This window comes from Phoenix dactylifera, chromosome 1 (genome assembly GCF_051530095.1).
Source record: "Phoenix dactylifera cultivar Ajwa chromosome 1, Ajwa_hap1_PhDact_Kaust_v1.1, whole genome shotgun sequence".
In the NCBI taxonomy this organism is placed as follows: Eukaryota; Viridiplantae; Streptophyta; class Magnoliopsida; order Arecales; family Arecaceae; genus Phoenix; species Phoenix dactylifera.
This window is the reverse complement of record NC_143190.1, coordinates 10,028,366-10,038,685: the sequence shown is the minus strand read 5'-3', so window position 1 is coordinate 10,038,685 and position 10,320 is coordinate 10,028,366. Positions and strand designations below refer to the sequence as shown.

General features: G+C 36.1%; 1 long non-coding RNA gene across 1 annotated transcript; it reads left to right on the top strand.

Moving 5' to 3' along the window:
• The first annotated feature begins 2,228 nt into the window (after positions 1-2,228).
• Positions 2,229-5,787, top strand: LOC103708135 (uncharacterized). The gene is made up of 3 exons (XR_604252.5): positions 2,229-2,607; positions 2,743-2,863; positions 4,614-5,787. It is a non-coding gene; the product is annotated as an uncharacterized LOC103708135 (long non-coding RNA).
• Positions 5,788-10,320: the final 4,533 nt, after the last annotated feature.

The following is a 10,320-nucleotide window of genomic DNA, read 5'->3' as shown; positions in this document are numbered from 1 at the left end:
TTTTTAAAAAAGGCCAACGAGATACAACCTTTTACAAAATTTGGGTTAATCACTGAATATCTTGCTTTACGTACCACCAATTTCTTAGATCCCTTTCTAGTTGTTAATCATGATCTATTTCTTGATCTTAACTAACTATTAAGAAAAGAATGTGTTAGGTCATCCAATTATCCAGCACTTTAGTTGTTGCTTATCTGACCTCAATAGTAAAGAGATAATTTTCCTAGAAATTCTCTATAGGACTTGTGCCCATGAGGCTTGAGCTAATTTGATATTTATTACAGTTTGATCAAAGAATTCTAGGTGCCATTTTATTCTCATAGTCTCTACTATTACAATGTAAGTCCTCTAAGGATTCACCTGTGGTCCCTTGCCTTTCATCAGTGTTCAAATGCATAGGGCCACAACCATAAAAAGATAGATTCCTACACCACCCATGGCATCTAATATAGTTTGGAAATTAATGTGACAAGTTCTTGGTCCATTTAGTTTACCACTTTGGCATCCTACATGCATGGTTCAGTGTTGATGAGAATGTCTGCTCTATTCTTCCAGTCCAAGTCAGAAGAAGCTTTTATTTGGTGTTTTTTCTGTTCCATCTCATGTGTGGCCACACCAAGATGCAGATTTGTAAATCCTTGAAAAGATGTTTGATGCGTTTTTAGTCCACTTAATTAGAGGTTGACGGAAACATGTCGAATATTTAATTGCATATCAATCAGCTAGACTTCACGAAATGGTGAAGAAACTCGGAATCCCACTAAGAATTCAATCAACTTCTCGTCCTATTCAAAACCAAGGGGACATCATGGTCTCGGAAGGCTACATACGCTAAATGTTTTCCCAATCAAATTATTTATTCAGCATTACCTGCATAAGACTAGGTTTGCTTTCGAAAAGAAATATCAGCCGAGGATCATCCAAAGAAAAGTCACAAGATTGGCATCCCCTTTGGCATTTTTCATGGAAGAAAAGCAAATAGAAAGTGAAATAATTCCATTTAAATAAAGCACCACAGGAACAGAAGACCCCAGTTTGTCACCATTTGCGTCTCCACCTCAGAAACCAAAGTTCTCTGATGGAAGGCTCTCCTTGTTGATGGAATACCGAGACATATATCGATCGAGAGATTAATGGTCGGAGTAGAAGGAAATTAATGTCTGGCTACCATCACATTTGGCATGTGTGCATGAGACTGCCTCATCAATTCTCTGTTGCAAATTAGAAATCAATCCTTTGGTGGCTGTACAATTAAAGGTAAGAGCATTTCATGATAGAATTCAAGTAGAACAACAAAGACAGTATAACTGAAAAGAAGAAGGCAAGCTCAATAGGTAGTATGTAGCTTTAACCAAAAGCATATTGTGATCAGACATACCATTTCCTTTGTTGCTTGAATTGGGCTGTTGGTGGTGCAGATTGGACTTACAGTGCTTGCTATATAGAAGCTGCTGTCTTAGGCATCTACTTAAGATCATCTGACACCACCACCCACAGAGTTCATGCTGCATGCTCCCAAGGGATAAGACAAATTAAGGCTGAAGAAAAGCACTCATCTCTTATCAAAGGAAAGATGCTCATGCGTCATGAGCTGAACCAATGCCACCACACACACACACTCAGAGACAGAGAGAGGTATAAACAAAGCTAAAATGTTATATAAAGAGCACAAGTGAGGGGGGACCGGGACATTTTTCTTGGACTGTTGTGTATAGTTTTGAATAAGGTTCACAAGAATGGCGGTGTAACATCCGAGTTTTGGATCAAATAATGTTGTACCACGCAAGTGCCTATCAATGCCAAGGAAACGGACAAGTTTAACAGTATAGCTCTCTGGGGAAAGTTGGTTCAGGGCTCAACCTTGGTACAAAAATAATCCACTGCCATGTGTCATGTGGACAATTGGAGTTTCACACCACAGCCCTGCATGTTCCAATCCACTTATGCCATATGGCATGGAGCTTCCTTTTGGTACCATGGTTGGGCATTTCTCCTCTACATAGCATATGGTTGAGTGGGATGGGGTGATATAGGAAGGACCCCTCTGTAGGCAATTAAAAAAGCACACAGTAAATTTAGAAACCCTAACTGCATGGTGGTGGCCTGGCATGACAATATTCAATATTTTCTTTGTTCATGGGACCACAACTTTTTTTTTTTTTGGTTATTCTTAGCCTCCTTTCAGCCTTGGCATCGCAACAAATACCAGAGACTAAGAAAAAGAGATTAGCACCACCCACCCCAACTCCCCATTCTTCCTCTATATATCTCCTCCCCCCACCACCTCCTTTCCCCCAAGGCATCCTTTTGGCCTCTCTTCTCTCCTCTCTCTCTCTCTCCCTCTCCTTCTTGTGTATTCTCTCCTCTCAGGGCCACTGCTTTGATGGTATGTGGTGCACCACAAGCAGCTGAAGCTGCCAGCATGATCTGATCTCTCTTTTTCTTTCTTCCAGATCTTGGATGAAGAAGATGCATATCAGATCATGTTGCAGTTTCATCTGCTGATGGGAGCACCAGAAAACCCTACAACCCTACTCCTTTCATCCCCCTAAATCCCTCCTCAGATTTCCTGAGAAACCCTAGAGAGAGATTAGAGATAGCAAAACGGTTGGTCTCCCTTGCTGATTACTTCTATCTTCTGGGCGCCCATAATTTCGCCACTTCTTCTTTTTTTATCATGGTTTGTGGTTCTGATACTGGTGTGATCTCTCTCATTTATGTGACATGGGGCTGTTTGGCAAGGGAGTGGAGATGTGCGAAGGAAGAAGAAGGCAGCGGAAGAGAGATTTCTCTTTGGTTTCTCACACATGGTTACTGCTTTTGGCATCCTGGCCTCGGGGGGTGAACCTTGCCATCCTTCCCTGTGAGTTCTTATTATTGGACTTTCTTTCGCTTTCGATCTTTATATATTTTTGCTCTTTTAACTTGTAGCATACTTCTCCTATAACTGTTTCATAAGGGCTTTCAACCTTGAAGTTACATATTTTAAAAAAGAAAAATTAGTGGCAGTTTCATATCTACCTAATGATTTGATCTATTGTACGGATTTTGACCTTTTGCTCGCCTTTTTGCTCTCAAGCTCTCCATCTCCATATTCATGTATGGATGGGGCAGCATGGATGCGCATGTAATCTCTTTCATTTGTGGATCTTTCACATACATGCTTGCATTTTTCTACAATATTCCATGCATCAATCTAGGGAAATATAGCTTAGAATATTTATAGCTCATCTCCGTCCCCCATACATGCAACCTGAATCTGGAAGTTGATTCTTTGGCTTCCTTTATTTTTTATTGAGGCTTTAAAAATAGCCAATGAACATGGAGATATATGCGTTGTTACTGAAAGTTACATCAACTTGTATGAGAGAGTTGATTTGACTTTGTGAAGTGCCGATGTGAAACATTTAAGACACCAAGCCTTGGAACAAATATCTGCTCTTTTTTCTTTTTCTTATCATGTCCTTCTAGGGTTAGGCAAGTAAAAGAAGAAGGTAGAGATTGCATCAAAGTCTCTTTTCCTTTTGGCTTCTTTCTTGGTACATTCTCCTTGTAATCTTTTTTAAGGCCTTACAAAGAAATTTCCCTTTCCAGCAACTCTCTCTCTCTCTCCTCCCCCAAAATTAATTTATAGGTATACAAGTGTTGCTCTCTTCCTCTCCAGCTCATGGAAGAGCCTTCCCTCACTTCAATGCTCCTCATTCATGTTAGCTTGTTGGCATCTCCAACCACCCTCCTATTTCTCTCTCTTAGTTGTTGTGGTACTTTGTCACCTTATAATTTTCTTTCTTGGAAGCTTCAGGGACCAGAGAGTCCGAATATCTTTTTTTGATTTAGTTCGTATGGTACTCATATAGCCCTTAACGTCCATGCCACGAGCGGAGGGCACATGGAAGCTGTCCTGTTCATTTAGTGTCTCTTTCCATGCAGTTTAGAGTCTTGTTCTCATGAAGTCCAAAACCCCTGCCGCCTTGCTTGACCTTAGCATTAAAGTGGCCTTGTAAGGCTCCAAAGGTTGCCCTCTCGGCACTGGTTTCACCAAAAGGCCTTGTGTGGTGGTGGCTGGCTTGGGCAGCTAGGCAAAAGTGACGAGTTGAAAGGGAGACATGAGAACAGTGGGGGAAACGGAGTCCTGATTATTAGGGTAAGGAATCTCCTTTGGAGTATAAGGCCTAAAAGAGCAAGGACTTTTCTTTTTAGTGATTAATATCAATATTGTATCTTAACATTTATGGCACCTCCTTGAAAAATTTTTATAGGCTTACATAAGATAACTTATAGAATTTCTATTAGAGTGTTCATAGAAATCCCACTCATAAAACCAAGTCCTATGAACTCAACATCGTTTTTGCATTGGCCTCTCCACAAGTATAGACAACCGTTATACAAGGCTAAATTCTGTATAGCATCAGCAAGAGCATCATATCTTATGCTACGGAACTGAACATATCTGTGCATGAGAAAGAAATAACATAGTGCAGATGAATTTACCAAATCTTTTCAATTCCTATGAGTAGTTCCTATTTAGTTAATTATAAGCCCACAAGATTTTGTGCTCTCAGCGAAACAACTAATAGCATGATGAATGTTCGAATATTATTTTCATGTCCCAGTCCATCGAATGAAGAATCCGGAGGTCAAGCAGCAGTAGTAGATTCACTCATAAGGGATACAAAGGCAGGAGGTAAGAGCTAAGGTGGTAAAAGCAGCGCAGCAGAGCCCAGGCTGGTTGATACCATCAACTGACTCCAGCTTCCGGCGTGCTCATGGGACCAGTGTACTGGTTTGCCGAATCAAGAGCTTGTATCAACATCGGTATAACGTTCCACACACAGAATTATCTCATCACCAGCTAACATGTGGCACATGAAGAGTACCAGTTCACAGAAGGTATGGTTTTGTTTATACTGATGTTTACGTTGCGGCAGAGTTTATCTTTAAGTGAACTGCCTTTGCAGGATATGAAACATCAGTAATCATATTATCTTACAAAAGTAATGTGTTTTAGGAATTCTATGTGCATGGTAGTGAAATTGTATGGACTTTAAGAGATTTGATCAGCGACCTAGAGCACTCCTTATTTGAAGTTATGGAAACTGTGTTTCATGCTATCTTCTAGGGACTCTTTTTAGGATTTAAGCCATGTTTCTGTATTGTTATAACTAACAACAAAGATAACTTAATTGTAAGATATCATCCCATATATGTTCAGTGATTGGAGACTTCAGTTATTTAATTATGAAGTATAATTGGGTGCATCATGCTATCAATGTGGACCAATATGTGAAGCTGACAGCAAAACAGGCAGGTATATATGATCTCAGAGTTTCCAGCCATATACTTATGTGTTCACCAGGAGGGAAGAATTAACATTGAGATCTGTCAAAGTACGACTATTCAAAAGATTACGTCTCTCTATAGTCTCTATAGTAAACCGATGTCTGTATCAGAGGTTAAATCATAGATAGAATCAAATTGTTCTAGGCTTTTTTGTTTGGGGCTGAAGCACTGACTTATCACTATTTTTGAACTAGTCTAGACATTGACATGCACTGATAAAAGAGGAACAACCATGACATCAGTTGAGCTGATCTGAACATTTCTTCCACACTGGTTCAACTGCTTAACTTATTGATGATAATTTTACAAATTTTTATCATATGTGTCTTAAAGAGAAACAAGCATGCATATAGGTATGCAGAAGCATAATTTGTGATAATTATCCTCTCTTAAAAAAGAAATTGTGTTAATTATCAACTTATATGTGATGGTTCAGGATAAACAAAACATTGAAATAAGCAAATTACTTTTTAGGGGAATCAAAGGAATGATTGAGTGGAAGTTATCAACATCCTATGCAATGAGCTGCTACATAGCTAATTGATGGTGACATCAAATATTTCACAGAACTTATTGAAATTATTGCATGGATAAATAGATATTGTAATAATGAGAAAGAAGATATTCTGGGGAAAAAAGAAAAATCACACATAATGCATAGTTAAAAACTAGTTAGGTTGGAGAAATTGATTAAACTTGCCTCCCACCCACCCACCCCGCAAAGAAAAAAAAAAGGAGACCCACGCATCCAAAACATAAAAAAAAAAAAGAGAAAAGGAAATGAAAGGAAAGTAGAAGAAGAATGAGTTCGACATAATTACAATTTTAATATATTTGTCAAACATTAAAGATAGAAGTAGATAGCAGAAACCTTCATTTAGTAATTGGTTAAAAGGACAAAGATGAAGTAGTTGAGAGGGATGAATTACGGAGAGGTGAAGTACGAATATGCTTCATAATTAGATTCTCTTTACTCACAGTAAAATGCTCCCAAAGTTATGGAGTTGGTAAAATCTATCTCAAACAGAAGTGAAAATGAAAGGAATAAAAGGAAAATCAGGTGACCAAGAAAGCTAATTGAGCCTAACTATGTATTTATATAATTTCTGATGGAGATGAGCTTCTCTCCTCAACTTCATAGTTCCTTTCTGTCACCATTATTTGTTTCTTTTTTTTCTTTTTTTTTCAGAATATGTGATAATACATTGACAAAAAAAAGGCCGTGAATAGATAATTGAAGGGTCTATAAGAATCAAGTAAACCTCTCTAATTTACATGTAGTTTAACATCATAACCTTGTTGGTTTGTCTCAACTTGCAATTCCGACCCTCCCGGTCTCTAAAAGAATATATATATAACTCCATGTTTAGCATTAACAATACTTTCTTTTTAAAACCATCGGATAATCTAAGAATTTAAAAAATAACACTTAAAATCCTCCAAATATGTAACAAATAACAAAAATTACTATGAACTAAAGAGGGGTAGGTTCTGTATTTTTTCACAAAGGCTTGCCTACTTTTTGCATATTCTTATTCCAAACATAGCAGTAATAACTTTATGGTGAATCAGCAATTTAACTTACCTTTCTTATGCATGAAGAAGCGCTCCCTATAAGATCAAATGACTAAACTTATGATATCTGCAAACAAACTCTCATCTTCCCCACAAGATAGTATTCCATTTCAGAACAAAGACATTGCTTCTCCATGCATACTAGTTCAAAACAAGTGCTATATATCTCATATACTGGAAATGTCATCTACTTTTTTGGCTCAAGGCACCATCTTGTATTAGTTCTCCCTTGCTTCCTGCTTTAGTTTTTTAATCACTTCACTTGTCAAGAAAAACAAATAGCTAACATTATCTGATACATACTATTGTGAGGTCAGCGAAGTACATTTCTAGTTTGAGGAAGGAGACAATCTCCAAGTTGAGGGACAAGAATGAGATGGAATGCGAGGGGTCTGATGGGCATGGACCACTTCCTAAAGGACTCTGGTAGGTCTCGGTTGGTCGACAGCAACAGCTTAACCACAATATCTCAAGGAGATGATTCGCGGGCCACAAAAGCGTACCTTTTCTGTGATTTTCCAAGGTTCTTATTGTTTCCAAGTAAAGATACAGCTGTGCTCCTCTTCCACTGTTCATGGGAAATAAGAGAGTAGATGTAACGTCTTGTGCGTACATGAGTAGCATATTAATTGTGGAAAAGCGTTGGGTGAGACCGGAGAAAAGTCGCATTATTCCATCTAACTTCTTTTTCTTTTGCATTGATGTTTTATTTTTATTAGAAAGAAGTGCATAAGTTATAAGGTGCTGCGTGACGAGATAGCCTTCAGCCAAGACCAGTACTGAACTCCCAACCTTTATGAAGGATAAGAAGCTTGATTTCCGGTACGGGCAATTAAAGACCTCATCACTGGCAGGCCCAACTGGCACCTTCATCAAAAGCAACTAGAGAAAGAAGGTAGTAACTTCATGGTACGTTTCATTTAAGAAAAGAAAAAAAAGGAGGAAAAAAAAAAAAGCAAAGAAGCTTGGCTATGCATTCATGTAGGAGATAAATGATAGTAAGGCTAATCAGACTTAATGACAGATATGAACAGGTGAATTTGAAAATGGGTCTCTCTCTCTCAAAAAAAAAAGAAAGAATATTGAAAATGGGTGTCTATACATCAACTTGACACCAACAAGTAATTTAAAACAACATATATAATGTTTATGGAGACGCCTTGATGTACAGATAAAGGGTTTCAAGATAAATGTTTTTTTTCATTTAAATTTTAAAAAATAGGTCTCAGGTTCAGCAGTTTGAATCTTTATTTTTGAATGCTCATCTCCAAATTTCACCTAAATGGATCTGATCCTAAATCTGATTAATCTCAGGTAGTCTATATCCTAGAAATAATAAATCATGCGCAATGAATTTCTTTGTTTTGGAATCTCCATCTGGATATGCTCCCAAAACTCACTAATCTAACTCTAGTCTACCTCTTTGTGTAAAATGCTTAGAATTGTGAATGAGCTTTGAAGCATTGGTACTTCTTTTTTGTTCTTTTTTGAAGAAACATGATGGAGAAATTTTGAATACAGACACTTGAGAGTACACGAAAATTCCTATCTTACTATATGTTCAAGTATGAGATCTAACAAATACTAAAATTTCATTCTTTTTCTTATCGTCCAGTCTATTTGTATACCATTCTTTACAAAAAAAATCTATAAAATTCCCACTTTTGTGCCCCTCGAAGATGGAGACAACTATCTTCTTCTTCTTTTTTCAATATCTCTTATCCCCTTCCTTCTAAGTCTGAGACATAACACGACTATGCTACCGTGGGGTACCATCCATGATAACACGAAGCCAATCATAGCAACCTATGTAAAATTCAACTAATACAAAACACAATATAGCAAAAGAATCCAAATCCATCATCCATTAAGTAATTAAATAATTGTTAGTTCATAGCATCTAAATCTAAATTTAAATATCAAACTCATAACCTCAAAATTCATGAAGTTACCAAACTACAAGTCCATAATTAACTAATAAATGTAGAAACTCTACTAAAAAAACCTCCAAATTTGCTAGCACGAACCCTCCAAGCCTGAATCAATTTCTGCACCTAGAGATCTCACTTGTCTGAAAAGGTAGAAAGGAAGAGTGAGCTACATAGCTCGGTAAGTAAATCTTACACTACCTTACCGAATTAAACATAAGTTTTAGCATAAAATGATACATCATTTACAAAATTAACAAGTACTGTAATATAGAATATTTCATAGTACCAAACGATAAAGCAAGTTATAAAGCCAATCATATATGCATAAATCATCAATATTTCATAGATATGGTTTTAGATGTATAGCGTAAATAAAATCATAAATTATTTGTTATTTAAATATTGTCATATATCAAATTACTTCTCTCAAATTAAATAATAAGGTCACTATTATACCTATAACATGATCGTAATCAAAAAAATACCAACTACTATTATCCATTTGTAGGGTTGTATGCCAACTATTATTATCCACCGGCAGGATCATATGCCAACTACTACTACTCATTGGCAGAATTATATGCCAACAATTATTGCCTGCTAGAAGGATCGTACAGATTTAGCTCTGGATGTTAATCTAACCCCACTTGTAGGGGCCATATATAATTATCTAAGAGACTTTACCCATTTTTTTAAATAATTTTTTTAAAATTATATTTTCTCAAATCATACATTAATAAAATACTAAATAGATTTATAGAGTTCGTACTTCAAAAATAAGCCTTTAATATTAGAACAACAATGAAATTATTCTTTTTATAAGAAAAATACATATTTTATAAATATGGAATTCATATTTCATAAACAAGTCATTAGTATTTGATGATAAATCATGAATTTTATAATATCGTATGCTCAATTCTTAGTTTTAAAACATGGTATCATCAATATTTAATATTATTTTCATATCATATAAATCATAAGTATAAAAAATATGAAAAAATTTAAAAAATAATGAGTGTTAGGGTTAATTACATTTTTTGTATTAAACCGGCAAAATTCACTATGCAAATCATTTGAATCTTTTCAAAGTCATAAAAAGAGTAAAATTAATTCCTATTCAATAACTTTGACGAACAAAAATCATATGTGGTGGGCACCAAAGAAGGAAATATGAGGTGGGCTTTATATTTTGTCATATTTAAAATCATATGACGCAAGCATCAGAGAAGAAAATATGGAATAGGCTTCATATATTGCCACGTTTTTTCTCATAATCATCTTAAAAAAGAAACTCAAAAGTCAATGACTCCTACTAATAGAGTCGTCAGTCTTGTGATTTAAAAAAAAAAATTATATGGTGCATCTTTTTTTCCTCATTTGCCAACCATACTTTTTACCGGTATGTACTACATGGCTAGATGATACACAATATAGATTAGTCATCTAGGTAAATCGATACACAATTTTTAGA